The sequence below is a fragment of the Corythoichthys intestinalis genome, chromosome 7, assembly GCF_030265065.1.
Source record: "Corythoichthys intestinalis isolate RoL2023-P3 chromosome 7, ASM3026506v1, whole genome shotgun sequence".
NCBI lineage: Eukaryota > Metazoa > Chordata > Actinopteri > Syngnathiformes > Syngnathidae > Corythoichthys > Corythoichthys intestinalis.
The window spans coordinates 53,254,489-53,272,408 of NC_080401.1; the positions used below are offsets into that span (position 1 = coordinate 53,254,489).

At 39.1% G+C, this 17,920-nt stretch overlaps 1 protein-coding gene across 3 annotated transcripts in view; it reads right to left on the reverse strand.

The window, feature by feature from the left end:
• sema6bb (sema domain, transmembrane domain (TM), and cytoplasmic domain, (semaphorin) 6Bb) overlaps window positions 1–17,920 on the reverse strand; it is a 541,651-nt gene that overhangs the window by 458,645 nt on the left and 65,086 nt on the right. For all 3 annotated transcript variants that reach the window (XM_057840421.1, XM_057840419.1, XM_057840420.1), the window contains exon 2: window positions 3,687–3,848. The gene's annotated coding sequence lies outside the window, so the exon portion shown is untranslated. The remainder of the gene's footprint in view (window positions 1–3,686; window positions 3,849–17,920) is intronic.

The window sequence follows — 17,920 nt, forward strand, 5'->3', positions numbered from 1 at the left end:
CAAATGCAGATTCTTGGCTCTTGACTCTTCCCAGTTCAAATGGATTGGACGTCAACTAGTGATCAACTAATTCCAATTCACACTAGAAGCTTGTTTTTCTGTTAATTAGTTGTTTGTGGAATATCCTAGAATGATTTCCTGACCAATGACCAAGATTGAGGGAATTTTGAGGTCATCTTCAGGCAATCATCTTTGTAAATCTCACTGGAACGGCACCAAACAAAAGTTCCAGTATCATCACCTTGTCAAGAGTCAAGAATCTGCATTGGATTTAGCGTCTATGGCTGTCAGTGGCAGTCAATGCCAGGCAATTAGGTAATTTTGGGCCATTTAAGGTCTCACTGGAACAGCACCAAACAAAAGTTCCAGCATCATCACCTTGTCCAATGCAGATTCTTGACTCCTTGTCCAATGCAGATTCTTGACTCTTGACAAGGTGATGATGCTGGAACTTTTGTTTGGTGCCGTTCCAGTGAGATTTACAAAGATGATTGCCTGAAGAAGACATCAAAATTCCCTCAGTCCTTGATATGGGGCTGCATGTCAGGCAAAGGCACTGGGGAGTTGGCTGTGGTTAAATCTTCAATAAATGCACCAGTTTACATTGAAATTTTAGACAGATTTCTTATCCCTTCAATTGAAAATATGTCATTTTCCAAGATGACAATGCACCATGCCACAGAGCTAGAACTGTTAAAGCATTCCTTGGAGAAAGACTCATCCAGTCGATTTCCTGGCCTGCAAATAGCACAGATCTCAACCCTATTGATAACCTGTGGTGGAAATTGGGGGGGGGGGGGGGGGGGGGGGGGGGGGGGATTGTCCACAGCAAGGCTCCGACCTGCAAGGATGATCTGGCAACAGCAATCAAAGAGAGTTGGCACCAAATTGATGAAGAATACTCATCATGTCCATGCCTCAGAGACTGCAAGCTGTCATAACAGCCAGAGGTGGTGCTACTAAATACTAGAGATGTGTTTTGATGGTTATTTCGTTGTTTGTTTCACATGATTCCATATTTTTTTCCTCAGAATGGAGTGATTTCATATATTTCCCTGCACTAGCTATATAAAAGTAACAATTACTGACCACTACAATGTTTTTAATTCATTTCTTTTAGTGTTTGTGAATGCTAAAGAGTTGCACTTTTGAACTAATTCATTATTTTTTCAAGCTTTTAATCAGAGTTTGTTCTAGATGATAAAATGTCAATGTGTGCTCGTCCGAGACTGGTGATTCCATACTTTTTGCTAGGGGTTGTAAATAAGTAAATACATACTTTACGCAGCACGTTGCCGCCTCCGTTAAAATCAACATTATTAAAAGCATTTTTTGTTTTAGAATCAATTCTACAAATAAAGAAATCCTTATTTTGCCTCATCTACATAAAAATTATAATCAATAAAATGGTACATGTACAGTGGTATGAAAAAGTATCTGAACCTTTTGGAACTTCTCACATTTCTACATAAAATCACCATCAAATGTGATCTGATCTTTGTCAAAATAACACAAATGAAAAAACAGTACTTTAACTAAAATCACCCATTCATATTTTAATGAGGATAGTATGCAAACAATGACAGATGGGGGAAAATAAGTAAGTGAACCATCACATTTAATATTTTGTGGCCCCCCTTTGGCAGCAATAAATTCAACCATGCGCTTTCTGTAGCTGCAGATCAGTCTTGCACATCGATCAGGACTAATCTTGGCCCATTCTTCTCTACAAAACTGCTTAGTTCAGTCAGATTCCTGGGATGTCTGGCATGAATCGCTTTCGTCTTAGGTCATGCCATAGCATCCCAATGGGGTTCAAGTCTGGACTTTGACTTGGCCACTCCAGAGCGTCTATTTTGTTCTTCTGAAACCATTCTGAACTTGATTTGTTTCTGTGTTTCGGATAATTGTCTTGTTGCAGCATCCATCCTCTTTTTAGCTTCCATTGCCTGACAGACTGCCTCAGGTTTTTCTGCAAAACATCCTGATAAACTTTTGAATTCATTCTTCCGTTAATGATTGCAAGTTGTCCAGGCCCTGAGGCAACGAAACAGCCCCAAATCATGACGCTCCCTCCACCATGCTACACGGTGGGGATGAGGATGTTGGTGAGACGTTCCATTTTTCATCCACACATGAAGTTGTGTGTTACTCCCAAACAATTCAACTTTGGTTTCATCAGTCCACAAAATATTTTAACAAAACCTATGTGCAGTGTCCAAGTGCCTTTTTGCAAACATTAAACGAGCAACAATGTTTTTTAGACAGCTGTGGCTTCCTCCGTGGAGTCCTCCCATGAACACCATTCTTGGCCATAGTTTTTCATATAGTTTATGTGTTCACAGAGATATTGGACTGTGCTAGTGATTTCTGTAAGTCTTTAGCAGACACTCTAGGGTTCTTTTTTACCTCTATAAGTATTCTGCGCTGAACTGTTGGAGTCATCTTTGGTACACGGCCACTCCTTGTGAGAGAAGACGCAGTGCCAAACTCTCTCCATTTGTAGACAACTTCTCTGACTGTCGATTGATGAACATCCAGACTTTTAGAGATGGTTTTGTATCCTTTCCCAGCTTTATACAAATACACAATCCTTGATCGCAGATCTTCAGACAGCTCTTTTGACCGAGCCATGATGCACATCAAACAATGCTTCTCATCAAGACATTTCTTACCAGGTGTGTGGGCAGGGCAGCTTTAAACGACTCATCAGTGATTGGGCACACATCTGACTTAAAACGTTTAGTAAAATTGGTTTCAATTGCTCTTTAAGTATCCTTACACAGAGGGTTCAGTTATTTTTCACCCTTCTGTCATTGTTTGCATGCCATCCTCATTAAAATATGAAAACCTATAAATGTTTGGGTGGTTTCAGTTAAAGCAGACACTGTTTTTACATCTGTGTGATTTTGACAAAGACCAGATCACATTTGATGTTGATTTCATGCAGAAATGTGAGAATTTCCAAAAGGTTCAGGTACTTTGTCATACCATTGTATAATAAACAGAAAAATTTATACTAATGCGTCTTAGCTCCAAGCTAAGGTACGTCCACTCTGCTGCGAGCACCAGCCACCAGCTGTTTTGTCTGAGGACCCTGCTGCATGGTAGTGGAACGGAAGAAAGACTTATCCTTTGCTGTCAGATCTCGCTTTCTCATATCAGGTAACATCGAAGCATTTCTTGATGTGGGATTGGTGGTGAAATGGCCAACCCATATAAGTACAAAAGAAAATCAGCATTTGAAGGCTGATTTTGGGGTACGTAAAAGACGAAAAATGAAGGTAATACTTCTGGCCGATTGCAAAACGTTTCCGTTGTGGCTGTGACAATCTAAATTCAATCCCGCCGTGTCCCGACAAGAGGCAATCACCTCTCCTTCTTTGCTACTGGCCCGCATCGGGGTCATTTTACAGCACCCCCTCCTTTCCTGGCATGATCCCAGTTGCATTCCTCAACAGGCTCTTGTGCAACGGCGGGAAAAGAAAAATCATCTTGGAGGCGACCCAAGCGATTCTCTTTCGGAGCCCCGCCTGACACCCACAGGAAAGGAAAAGAACATTCTGGGAGCGCGGCCTCAGGGTCAGCGGGACCGCGATCCGAGCTGTTAAACTTGCACGCGGACAAACGGACAGCTTTGTTGCCTGTCAAAAGCTTCGCTCCCGACCGTTTGGGCGCAAACATACCCGCGGAGAGGCCGCTCGAGTCTCGGCGTCCTCCGGCCGGAGAAGTGAAGCCTATTAGCGGCGGCCCGAGGTGCCGTTCCCTTCACCTTGCGGACGAAACAGACTGCCTAAGTGCTTCTGACAGCTTGCAGCTTTCACACAGGTCAACGGGCCAGCAACAACCTGGCAAACAAGCAAATGTATTGTTAGAGTTTGCTGTCAACGAATAGCAGACGGACAAAAGTTGCTTTTCTTTTCTGAATCGTTTGAAAATTGGAGAAATGAGACTAAATTGAATTAAATGTGCATTTCAATGAATAAAATGAAAATGGAATCCATGTTAATTTGTCCAATTGTTGCTCATTTCATCACATGACTGCGATTACCATTTTTTAAAATGAACTGATTAAAATGATGACTGAATTAACACTCATTTTGTGGCATTGAGTCTTTGGCAACCATTGATGGCGCTAGACGTTGAAAGGAATCGTATCTTTTCTCATATTTACTGTTTGACTGTATTTCCGTATTTTTCGGATTATAAGTCGCACCTGACTATAAGTCGCACCAGCCATAAAATGCCCAAACCAAGAGGAAAAAAACATATATAAGTCGCACCAGAGTAGAGCTGAAACGAATACTCGAGCAACTCGAGTTTAAAAACTGACCCGAGTAATTTTATTCACCTCGAGTAATCGTTTTGCTCGGACTAGTTTTAATGCGGGACAACGCGCTGATGTCACGTGCGTAGAGGAAGAAGCAAAAAAAAAAAAAAAAAAAACTTACTGCAGCCGACAGCCGCTACAAATAAGCCTGTCGCAATATGCAATAATTCCATTTATCGCGCGATATATAAAAATGAAGGCGGTAATTTTTCCGCTGCGATTTATCGTGCGGCAGACGTGCTGTTAAAAGTTCGGATTCCTCGTTACCAACTGCGCAAAATGCATCTTCGTTCCAGGTCCGGCAAAAACTAGCGCCGGAGCCAATCGTTCCCATTATATCCTATTGTTCAACGTATACCGGCCGCGTCAGTGCTCCGGAGTGACTGTGGACCATCTATGGCGCGCCGGTGTTGTTGACGTGTGGGCGCTCCCGTCAGGAGTAACATTTCACGCGGGGCGGCTATTTTTCGGCACAACGCTGGATATTTACAACGAAGTCCGCCAAAACATTGTTACCGACTTGGCTGCTACGAATAACCTCACTTTGACAACGAACAGCTGAATGAAATTAAGAGCACTGTGCTTCAAACTCGTCCTGTTTATGAAAGCCGTCATATGCTGGTGTTGTGTAGTAATGAGCAGTCGTGAGTTGAGCGGCGCTTGCTAACTTTTTTAATGCGCGGCATTGCGCGCACACACTAGATATCATGAAATGGCAAACTAGATGTGCTACGTTCCATGCCATTGGCTACGTAAGCCCAGAGTGATTATGGGACATGTAGTCCATATACTAGAATTCTAAACTGTCATTTGTCACATGAGGTTAAGAAGGCCAAATCAATCCATACCAGTGACTATAAATAATGTTGCAAATATTGTTAATTCATTACGTGACACAGATGTATTCGGACCATAAATAGGATGTCTTGCTCATGTAGTTAACCTAGCTGCTAAAAGAGCTGTAGCAATCAACGGTGTGCCCTGCCTCACTTTACAAACAGTAAAGATTGTTCTCAGCACTTTTATACAAATTTTTTTATATCAGTAAGAAGCACAAAAATATTATGCACTAAAATGCATGATTATATGATGGCAATTTAATTTTTGCTCATTAGCAAAAAAAAAAAAAAAAAAAAACAATTGTTATTTTTTTACAGAGCATTAAATGTATTGAATCGGATCGAAAATCGTGTCCCCCGTATCAAAATTCATACCGAACCATGACTTAACTGTATCGTTGCATCCCTATGGAACACCATTGCAGAAGCTATGACGGGAAAAGTTTTCATTTGCATAAAGGCTTAAGTTATTAAGTGCAATTTTTTTTTTTTTTTTTTTTTTTTTAAACACATTTTATTTATTCTGTGTTTCTGTATGGTATCAATATTGTTGTTTTTTACTTAAGAGGCATGGTCTATTGTTTTTAGTTGTGATTTCTTAAAAAGTATATTTGAATTTAAGAGTAAATATTTATCGCGTTTAAATGGGTGTACTTGATCTATTAATATATACTGTATTCGCACTGTGTTATTGTAAATTGGTTAAAAAAAATTGGGGGGGGGCGCAATAATATCGCATATCGCAATAATTTATGAGAATAATTATCGCACACTAAAATTTGTTATCGCGACAGGCCTAGCTACAAACGACACCGACGTTGCTAAATACTAGCCGGCACGATGCTACGTTGGTAGCAGGTAGCGTCTGATGAGTCCCATAGATCACATGTATGTTGAACTAGATGCGAAATGACAGACTCGGCCGCGTCTGGGCAGCGTTAGTAAACAGCCGCCATCTCAAAGCAGTAGAGCGCTAAGCGCTAATAAATAAGATTAACGTTACTGACACTAGCTCACGTAACGTTAGCCCTTAACATAACATAGCGTTGTGGAGTGATGAGGGTGTGAAATAAAAACTCAATAATGCTAACTATCAATTTTAGCTCAGTAGTCATTGCTGGATAAAACACCAAGTAGCACTGGTCCCTAATGTGCTCCAATACAGCCTGTATCATACATTTATTTTGAACACTGCAAAAACTCAAAATCCTATCAGCACATACAGTTTAGACCAACTTAAAACTTAACTAGAACTTAAAAATGGCTTGACACAAATAGAAATTCAACTGAAACACGTGGGGGAAAAAAAAAAAATCCTAACTTTTAAGTGATGTGTGATATCAAGCGTAACGGCATTTTTAGATATATATATATAAATATATAGGGGTGTCAAACGATTAAAAATTTTAATCGAGTTAATTACAGCTTAAAAATTAATTAATCGTAATTAATCGCAAATAATCAAAATTCAAACCATCTATCAAATATGCCATATTTTTCTGTAAATTATTGTTGGAATGGAAAGATAAGACACAAGATGGATATATACATTCAACATACGGTACATAAGTACTGTGTTTGTTTATTATAACAATAAATCAACAAGATGGCATTACCATTATTAACATTCTGTTAAAGCGATCCATGGATAGAAAGACTTGTAGTTCTTAAAAGATAAATGTTAGTACAAGTTATAGAAATTATATATTAAAACCCCTCTTAATGTTTTTGTTTTAATAAAATTTGTAAAATTTTCAATCAAAAAATAAACTAGTAGCCCGCCATTGTTGATGTCAAAATTTAATTACACAATGCTCATGGGTGCTGAAGCCTATAAAATCAGTCGCACCCAAGCGCCAGCAGAGGGCGCCAAAACTCCGAAAAACACACCAGGGACACATTTAACTGTGCTGTCATTTTAATCTCTGAGCGGGGCATTTGTGCATTAATTGCGTCAAATATTTTAACGTGATTAATTTAAAAAATTAATTACCGCCCGTTAACGCGATAATTTTGACAGCCCTAATACAAATACATATATATATATTTTTTAATAAGCTCTAAAGGTTTTTTTGAGTGAAAGTCTTTTTTATTCTAGTTACATCTGAGATGCAATTGTTGGCTGTTTTCAACAATATACATCCAAAATAAAGACATCGATTGACTGAAAATGGTTCAACATTAGATGAAATGTCTTGTTTTCTCATGCATATTTATAATTGCTTTTCACCTAAAAATATATTTGTTTTATCTGATTACTCGATTAATCGATAGAATTTTCAGTCGATTACTCGATTACTAAAATATTCGATAGCTGCAGCCCTACACCAGAGTATAGACCCCAATCACGTGACATCACAACTGCGCCCCCCTGACTGGTGCTGCCATATTGTCCGTCAGTTCATCGTGTTAACATATTACATTGCGCACTACATTGCGACAAATGGCTATTTGTACACCACATAGCATGACAGGTTTGAACAATTTTTGCGATTTTTTGATAAAACACGAACGCAACTCTCTCGTCGATTAACAACGATGGCGCCTGCCTCGACCTTTTGTTTCCTTCTTGTGACGTCTCCGCCCCATTCGGCTGTTTCCGGAATACTTTCGGAAATGTTCCTAATTTTCGATCTATTTCCGATAATTGCTCATGAATGTGATTTTTTTTTTTTTTGTTAACTTTATTAATATTTGTTATCTTGCAACGTAATGGTTCTATTGATATCTCACAGCCCCTTAGTATTATAATACCCTTTTAAAAAAATCTTAAAAACCCGATTTTTTTTCACCCGATGCCCATCTTCCAAAAATCAAGTGATGGGGGACATCTCTAGATGACTTTCATCTCATATAGTCAACTTCCCAAAAAAATGTAAAGTATATAAACACTTTAATTTTAAATGACAGTTAAATCCCAGCAATATAAACCACCTTCCCCAATTTCCTAAAAAATGGATTGTGTTCAACACCAAAAATCCCAGCATATCATAAAAGCCACAGATGAGCACATGAAAAAAAAGGCAAACAGCTGATTCTGAGCGGCTTCCAAAACATTGGCGAGATGCATTAGAAGCAGATTAAGCAAAGCCATAAGCATAACAGAGAAGCTGATCCTGAGCCATTCAATCCTGATCCCGTGTTATGGCTTCAAGTGTCTGCATTATCTTCCCATCTTAAACACCGCCCCCCCAACGTCTTGAGTTAAATAAAGAACTCCGGGCTGAATTAAGGAGATGAAATCTCCGTTCCACATCCAGTCAATCTAATGATGAGAGGCAGCGGAGTATGAAAAAAGACAACGCTGATTAAAAATAAACCCGGACGACTGAATGACAACCGGCGGCGTACCTTTCTAGAATAACAAGCTATTATGTGTTGTAATGAAACATTTCATGGGGGCCCTTGGGAGATGGGAATTCGGAATTTCGGCAGTCTGGCCGCAACATTCAATTATCACAAACATTGCTTCTTTTGGTAGCACTTAGTGTGGGAATTAGAAAGATGTTCACTTTGAGACAGCTTCTTGCGGGTCATTTTTAAGTCAAATCTTTCCATTGAAATGGATTGGAATTCTGTATTTTTTTCGCCACCACATAATAGTTTCTGAACACTACAGTTTAGAGCTGCAACGATTAATCGATTGACTTAAGTATTCAATTATAAAAAATATTCAAATTAAATTTTGTTGCTTGGAGTATTCATTTAATTAAAGTGGCGTTGTAATGGTTTATTTTCAAAGTGTTTGCATTTAGTTTGGTTGATTTGGGTGGATACACTGCCCTCTGGCCAGTCTCTTTTCACATGGCTGAATCCAACTAATCCCAGTTAAGACCAACGCAAGCTAAGTTTTTGTTTAAGCAAATTTTTTTAATGCATTCATAATTTAATTTATAGGTGAATTTATTTTTTTTTAGTTAAGAGCATAGACAAAATAAACTTTAGCATTTTAAGCTAGCTGACTTTTTCTATGTAAATTAGCCAATTGTTCTTTTGCCCTCTGGTCAGTCTCTTTTCACATGGCTGAATCCAACTGATCCCTGTTAAGACCAATGCAAGCCAAGTTTTTGTTTGAGCAAATGTTTTTTAAAGCATTCATAATTTAGTTTATAGGTATATTTAGTCGTTTTTGTTAAGAGCGTTGTAAAAATAAACTTTAGCATTTTAGGCTAGCAGACTTTTTCTATGTAAATTAGCCAATTGTTCTTTTGCCCTCTGGTCAGTCTCTTTTCACATGGCTGAATCCAAGTGATCCCTGTTAAGACCAACGCAAGCTAAGTTTTTGTTTGAGCAAATGTTTTTTAATGCATTCATAATTTAGTTCAGAGGTATATTTAGTCGTTTTTGTTAAGAGCATTGTAAAAATAAACTTTAGTATTTTAAGCCAGCGGACTTTTTCTAAGTAAATTCGCCAATTGTTCTTTTGCCCTCTGGTCCGTCTATTTTCACAAGGCTGAATCCAACTGATCCCTGTTAAGACCACCGCAAGCTAAGTTTTTGTTTGAGCAAATGTTTTTTAATGCATTCATAATTTAGTTTATAGTAGGCCTGTCAATAATAACGCATTAACGACCATGATTAATCTGGAAATATTAACGCACTAAAAATATATATATATCGCAAATTACCGCTCACACTAAATTTGGCCACAACTGCCTCCCGTAGTCCCACACGGTGATGTTTACATTCTCCGCGCAGCAATGCAGGACAAAATGCAGCCAGCCACGATGAGTGAGGATGATGACCCAGGACTGCTTCATGGCAAATTCCGTTTTAAAAAGCTGCCTAATGGAAATCTGGATAAAACAAAAGTTGTGTGCACATACTGCTGTGATGAACTGTCCTTCCATCGAAGCACAACCAGCCTAAAGTACCACCTTCGGGCAAAGCATATCTTCGCTAGTGTTAGCAATGACGCTAACACTGCAAAAACAAGCCGCAGTCTGCCTACACTGGCAGAGTGCGTACTCGGACTTGTCAACAAAAGGACAACAAGTAGGTTGACTACTGCTATCGCTAGATGGGTAGCCAGAGACTGTAGACCCATTAACTTAGTCGAAGACAAGGGCCTTGAAAATCTCATCCAGATAGCATCGGGCGACCCAACATACAGAACACCTTCACGGGCAACTATTGCCACAAAAATTCATGAACATTTTGAAAATGAAAAGGCAACGAAGGTGGAACAACTTGCCTGAGTTACATTTGTTGCACTGACGGGAGACCACTGGACAAAAAAAAAAAAAAAAAGGTATGACTGGCTAACTTAAGCAGTGTTTCTAAACACCTTTACACACATTTTAGTGTAATGTTTTTCAGTTAGGTGTGTGAAAATTGACAATTTTTTTTTTTTTTTTTTAAACCTCACACAGCTTTCAGGCCATTTAGTGTAAAGCTGCAAATGCTGCATTTATTTGTGTGAAATGTTTAATTTAACAGGCAAGTTGTTTACACATTTTTTGAAACACGAGCTATTGTTATTGTATTGTGCTTGTCTGCTCTTTAAATTGGCAGTTAATTTTGGGCAATATGCCAAATGGTACTTGAGCCACATTGTTAGTCTGAGGCACTTTAATCTGTTAAGCTCTTTTCTGTATAATACTGACAATTTATTTTATTTTATACGAGCTGAGTTGTTAAATAAAATTTTTAAAACTCTATTTGGTTAAGTATTAATTCATTCATACATCATACATTTCATCTGAAAACAAATTTTAAGTCAATTATAGTATTTTCCTCGATTTGTTTTTCCTAAAGAGCAACATTATTCATCCCGAGCGAACTGTGATTAATCATGATTAATCACACAGTTGACATATAATTAACTATATTAAATTTTTTCATCAATTGACAGCACTAGTTTATAGGTATATTTAGTCGTTTTTTTGTAAAATTAAACTTTAGCATTTTAAGCTAGCAGACTTTTTCTATGTAAATGAGCCAATTGTTCTTTTGCCCTCTGGTCAGTCTCTTTTCACATGGCTGAATCCAACTGATCCCTGTTAAGACCACCGCAAGCTAAGTTTTTGTGTGAGCAAATGTTTTTTAATGCATTCATAATTTAGTTTATAGATATATTTAGTCGTTTTTGTTAAAAGCATTGTAAAATTAAATATTAGCATTTTAAGCTAGTGGACTTTTTCTGCGTAAATTAGCCAATTGTTCTTTTGCCCCCTGGTCCGTCTCTTTTCACATGGCTGAATCCAACTGATCCCTGTTAAGACCACCGCAAGTTAAGTTTTTGTGTGAGCAAATGTTTTTTAATGCATTCATAATTTAGTTCATAGGTATATTTAGTCGTTTTTGTTAAGAGCATTGTAAAAATAAATTTTTGCATTTTAAGCTAGCGGACTTTTTCTATGTAAATTAGCCAATTGTTCTTTTGCCCTCTGGTCCGTCTCTTTTCCTCATGGCTGAATCCAACTGATCCCTGTTAAGACCAACGCAAGCTAAGTTTTTGTTTGAGCAAATGTTTTTTTAATGCATTCATAATTTAGTTTATAGGCATATTTAGTCGTTTTTGTTAAGAGCATTGTAAAAATAAACTTTAGCATTTTAAGCTAGCTGACTTTTTCTATGTAAATTAGCCAATTGTTCTTTTGTTGTACATAGATCCTCATTTCAAAATAAAAAAAATTATACCGTTTGAGGCTCAGCTCAGGTATTTTAATTTTTCATGTTCCTTATCCAATTACTCGATTATTCGAACTAACTAGTCCATCGATTAATCGACTACTAAAATATTCGATAGCTGCAGCCCTACTACAGTTAGTCCCCAGGTTATGAACAAGTTCCGTTTCTACATTAGCGACGTAACACGAATTTCTGCGTAAGTCAGAATTAACCCTTTTATAAAAAATAACTATTCAAAAGTCCAAAAGAATTTTATTTTGTTTAATGATGGAGGATACACTGCCCTCTGGTGGAAGCGTTGGGTGTGGCTGGACTGTCAACTTGGCTTCTATGAGTAAGAGACTCGTCTGACATGGGTATTGGACAGCTGACCACTTGTTTGGCCCACATAAGGCTGTAAGTTGTTTCAGCTAATATATGTTTGTGTATGCATTTGTAATTAAATTTACAGCTACAGTTTGTGGATTTATGTGTGAGCGATTCGCTATGAAAATTGTAAATACGTTAATATTCGTAGCATTTAAGCTAGGTAGAGATTGAAGTAAGCGATGGAGCACGATCCTGCTGCCGAATGTGTCCCTTTTTATGGTTAGGAATGTAAGAGGCAGCTAAGATTTGTTGATATTTCACCCTCTCTCAGGGTGCAGACCATTAAAAAACCGTGTGGCATTTGCCAAGGCCCACAGCCTGTCAAAAGGCAAAAGGTGGATTTTTCAGATGAATCTTCCATTGAATTACACCACAGACACCGCAAATATTGCACCTACTGGAGTCAGCATGGATCTGAGATTCACTCAGAAAACAGTAAAGTTTGATGGTGGCAAAATCATGGTCTGGGGTTACATCCAGTATGGGGCTGTGCGAGAGATCTGCAGGTTGGAAGTAACATAAATAGTCTAAAATATCAACAAATCTTAGCTGCCTCTTACATTCCTAACCATAAAAAGGGACAAATTCCGCAGCAGGATGGTGCTCCATCGCATACTTCAATCTCTACCTCAAAGTTCCTCAAGACAAAGAAGATCAAGATCCTCCAGGACTGGCCAGCCCAGTCACCAGACATGAACAGGATGAAAGAGGAAGCATGGAAGACGAAACCCAAGAATGTTGATGAACTCTGGGAGGCATGCAAGACTGCTTTCTTTGATGTTCCCGATGACTTCATCAATAAATTGTATGAATCCTTGCCGAACCACATGGATGGAGTCCTTCAAGCCCATGGAAGTCATACAAAATATTAAATTTGGATCTCAACAGCACCACTACTTAATTCGCTTACGTTATGTAACATATTTTTGTATTTGAAGTACATTTTTTGTCCAATTTTCACACTACTTTCTGTAAGCGACAAAACTTTTGTCTCGCAAAAATTTCACCTTTATGTCTTCATTAAATGATCATTTTTTTTCAGTGAAACAAATATATTTTTGTAAATTTAACATCAGTTGGGAGGGTCTTAACTTCCATATGAGCCATTTCTGAAACCAATTGAATAATTAAAAGTCAGGTTATTAGTAGGGCTGTCAAACGATTACAATTTTTAATCGAGTTAATTACAGCTTAAAAATTAATTAATCGTAATTAATCACAATTCAAATCATCTAAAAAATATGCCATATTTTTCTGTAAATTATTGTTGGAATGAAAAGACACAAGACGGATATATACATTCAACATACGGTACATAAGTACTGTATTTGTTTATTATAACAATAAATCAACAAGATGGCATTAACAATATTAACATTCTCTTAAAGCGATCCATGGATAGAAAAACTTGTAGTTCTTAAAAGATAAATGTTAGTACAAGTTATAGAAATTTTATATTAAAACCCCTCTTAATGTTATTAAAATTTGAAAAAATTTTCCAATCAAAAAATAAACTAGTAGCTCGCCATTGTTGATGTCAATAATTACATCATGCTCACTGCCAAAACCCATAAAATCATTTGGACCGAAGAGCCAGCAGAGGGCGCCAAACAACAAAAAAAAGTAACAAGTAACAAGCGGACATTACACTGCTGTCATTTTAATCTGTTTGAGCGGGGCATGTGCGTTAATTGCGTCAAATATTTTAACGTGATTAATTTTAAAAATTAATTACCGCCTGTTAACGCGATAATTTTAACAGCCCTAGTTATTAGCAAATGTCTCTACAAAATGGATAAGCGACAAGACTTTTGTCAGGGACTGTAGTCAATCATGTTTTCATATCACCTAGCTAATAAGCACTTCAGAGTTCAAACAGTTTGGACGTTGAGTTCCGATATTGCCAGCAAATAAGTTAAAAAGCTTTGGGATCATAGTTTGCAGCAGTGTTACACTTCAAACTATAAAATCACTGTTCCATAATATGCCTCCTTCAACCTACTCACAGAAATAACACCAGTAAGTGCAAGAAAAACCACCGCTGACAGCAAATAAGACATCAAAAGATTCTTAGCACGTCCGTCGGGACGATCCGAGACACGGCGTGACTCAGCGCGAGTGGGAACTCGGTTGCTTCACACCGCCGAGCCAGTAAACACGCAGACCGGCCGCTCAGCACGTCGACGCGGCCCTCCGCTGCCAAGAGCCTTATCAGACACGTTAATGAGGAGTGTAATGTGATGCAAGGGGAGCTAGTGTGAGAGGGGGGTATTGCGGGCTGGGAGGAGAAAGTGGTTGGGGGAAAAAAAGGCCAACTCATTTAAATAGCTGTTTGATATTCGTATGAAAAGGAAGAATGAAAACAGGAAGTTTCTCAAATCACCATTGTTTTTGCTGGATTTGAAATACTTGGATCCATGTCCGCGAAGTAGTTTTCTCTTTTGACTCAAAATGTTAATCAATTGAGAAAATGTAAGATTCATAGGCTGGGAAGTACTTAAGGGCTCCATTTTGGGCATTTTTGACTCGGAAAATTAGTTTTGTCCAGAACCAGAATTTGACGCCAACACTTTGCATGGGATAAGACCAAAATAGGGCGATTAAAAAGGGAAAGGAATATCTTTAGGGATGACCCGATCCGATCACGTGATCAGAAATCGGGCTGATGCGGTATTTTTCAGAGGATCGGAATCGGGTGAGAAGGAATCGGGTTTTTAATTTTAAAAAATATTTTTATGTTTTTCTGCTAAATGCTCGTACAGCCTCTCTCCCCTTCCTGCTGCTTTTCTTGGTCAGCAGTGCCCTGGAGTTAGCTATTTAAAGTTAACAATGATTGACAGGGGTGTAGCTTTGATCGTGCTAGAGAAGCTTGGTAGCTCTTAAAGGCCGAGTTATACTTCCGCGTCAGACCTGCGCCGTCAAGGAAGACCCGAGTTACGACCATACGCCGTAGCCTGACGCGCGCCTCTCAAATTTTCTAACCTTCGCGTCACGTAGACATGCATGACGTGGCGAAAACGGATTTTGATTGGTCCGCTCAGACTGTTGTTTCCGGTTTAGCGCGAAATCACCGCCATTGTAGAATAGAATCAAACATTATTTTCTACACGCAAAAATGGACCAAGCCGACGGGAGTATCATCGAAGAGCAAGTCTCCTCAAGACATTATTGTGATTGCCAAATGGCAAGGTCGGCAATTGAAAAAAAAAAAAAAACGGAAGAACCACCGAGACGTGTGTGTTCGGAATCGAGTGGCCACACGAAGCGATCACCCAGTCGGCCAAAAACTGCCAACTTTTTATCACTTTATGTCGTATTTTTGGTTGGTGCACTTCATCATTTATTGTGTACATATGTTTGCTGTAAGTCTGAGACTTATTTACGTGTCACACTTCAAGTATATGAAGAATAAAGCACAGATTTGGTGTCAAAAGAGTTGTTTTGATCTTTAATTTTCAACAACAGACAGTTCACACACGATACATCATCACTGATTGAGAGTGCCTCGGTGCTTTTTATGATAACGTTAAAATCAAGGCTCCCAACGCAGTTTGAGAAGTTCCATATTTGCCAGAAATCTGCTATGGCTTCCCACTGGCTGGTTGTAGGACACGGCAAACAAATCGGGCTGGAGGGCTTTGCAGACCTTGAACGCAGTGCTCAACGCCCGTTTGAAGCTAGCCGCCACAGCTAGCTCTCTCCACCAGAGTCTAAAACTCTCTGTGCGGCATCAAAAGTTGGCCAGACCGCCTCAAAACTGTCTTCTGCGTCGCCTTCCCCTCAACATTTGTATGTTCAATATTTATTTAGTGTTGATGAGCAGAATATTTACTTTCAAGAGTTCCATCTTGCATTGTTTATTTTTTCCTCTGACTAGCGCAAGTCAACAAGCATGCTCCAAAACCGTACAAACATAACGCCACATCCCTCTAGTGGCTTGGCAGTGAATTACAGAGCAACGCGTTCCCTCACCGCAGAACTATCGAATGTCGAATGACGCCGTAGTCGCTGCGCCGTCACCGCAAAGCGTGAGTATAACTCAGGCTTAAGGGTGTCACGGTACATGTATTTGTATTAAACCGTTTCGGTACGGGGTGCTCGGTTCGGAATGGAGGCGTACCGAACGAGTTTCTGACGTAATGAAACCCTTACTTTGAGACGGTGAGTCGATCGGGTTACAGTTTCTTTGTGTAGATTATAGTAGAAAAGACGGAGTAAATATAATGACGTCCAACACGGTAGGACAGTATATAACCCAGAAACGTCAACGGCGCGACAACACGGCCGCCACAAGAACGCAGTGAAACATGGGCGTTAAAGTCAATCAGCCAATGCACACCAGTCGCAGTGCAGCCGCGTGTTAGGCGCGTCCCAGAAGCGACTCAACGCGACGCACGCGAAAAGAACGGCAGATACTACTAGCTAGAATCGGGCAGACCAGAAGTCACTCATGTAAAAATTAGGGCTGTGAAAATATACGCGTTAACGGGCGGTAATTAATTTTTTTAATTAATCACTTTAAAATATTTGACGCAATTAACGCACATGCCCCGCTCAGACATTTAAATAACAGTATAGTGAAATGCCCACTTGTTAATTGTGTTTTATGGAGTTTTGCTGCCCTCTCCTGGCGCTTGCGTGCGACTGATTTTATAGGCTTCTGTAACCAGAGTCTGTTCTTTGCCGCCCCGCGTTCCGCTCCCACCTCTGACTAGGCTGGGACGCGAACCCGTGCGCCGCGACGATTCTAGTCGGCAGGCAAGTTCGGTAACCACTGCGCCAAGAAGCTCGAGCCAACGGCGCAGCCGTTAGCGTCGTTACATGAAGGAATCGGCAGGGAGGTTTCCACGTGCTACAACGGCTGGGACGCGAACCCGCGTGCCGCGACGATTCTAGTCGGCAGGCAAGTTCGGTAACCACTGCGCCAATAAGCTCGAGCCAACGGCGCAGCCGTTAGCGTCCTTACATGAAGGAATCGGCGGGGAGGTTTCCACGTGCTACAACGGATACATTTTGTGTGTACCCGTTACACTTCAGCACCCATGAGCATTGCGTAAGTAATTATTGACATCAACAATGGCAGGCTACAAGTTTATTTTTTGATTGAAAAATTTACAAATTTTATTGAAACGAAAACATTAAGAGGGGTTTTAATATAAAATTTCTATAACTTGTACTAACATTTATCTTTTAAGAACTACAAGTCTTTCTATCCATGGATCGCTTTAACAGAATGTTAATAATGTTAATGCCATCTTGTTGATTTATTGTTATAATAAACAAATACAGTCCTTATGTACCACATCTTGAATATATATATCCATCTTGTGTCTTATCTTTCCATTCCAACAATAATTTACAGAAAAATATGGCATATTTTATAGATGGTTTGAATTGCAATTAATTGAGATTAATTACGATTAATTAATTTTTAAGCTGCAATTAACTCGATTAAAAATTTTAATCGTTTGACAGCCCTAGTAAAATTACGATTGATCCGGTCGATTTTCAAACTAATATGCAATCGTACCCACTTTTAGAGTCCATCAGATCTTTTGAGTGGTAGATCGGGGCGTTGATTTACTGCTGTCTTCTCTGCTATAATAATAACCAGCACAGCCCCGTGTTCAATACAAAACCCTCCTACCACAACAAAGCAAGCAGGAACTAATATTCACAAAGGAACTAAAGTTATACAACATAAAATATACAATATAAATGAATACTACATCACATTTGTAAAACAAAC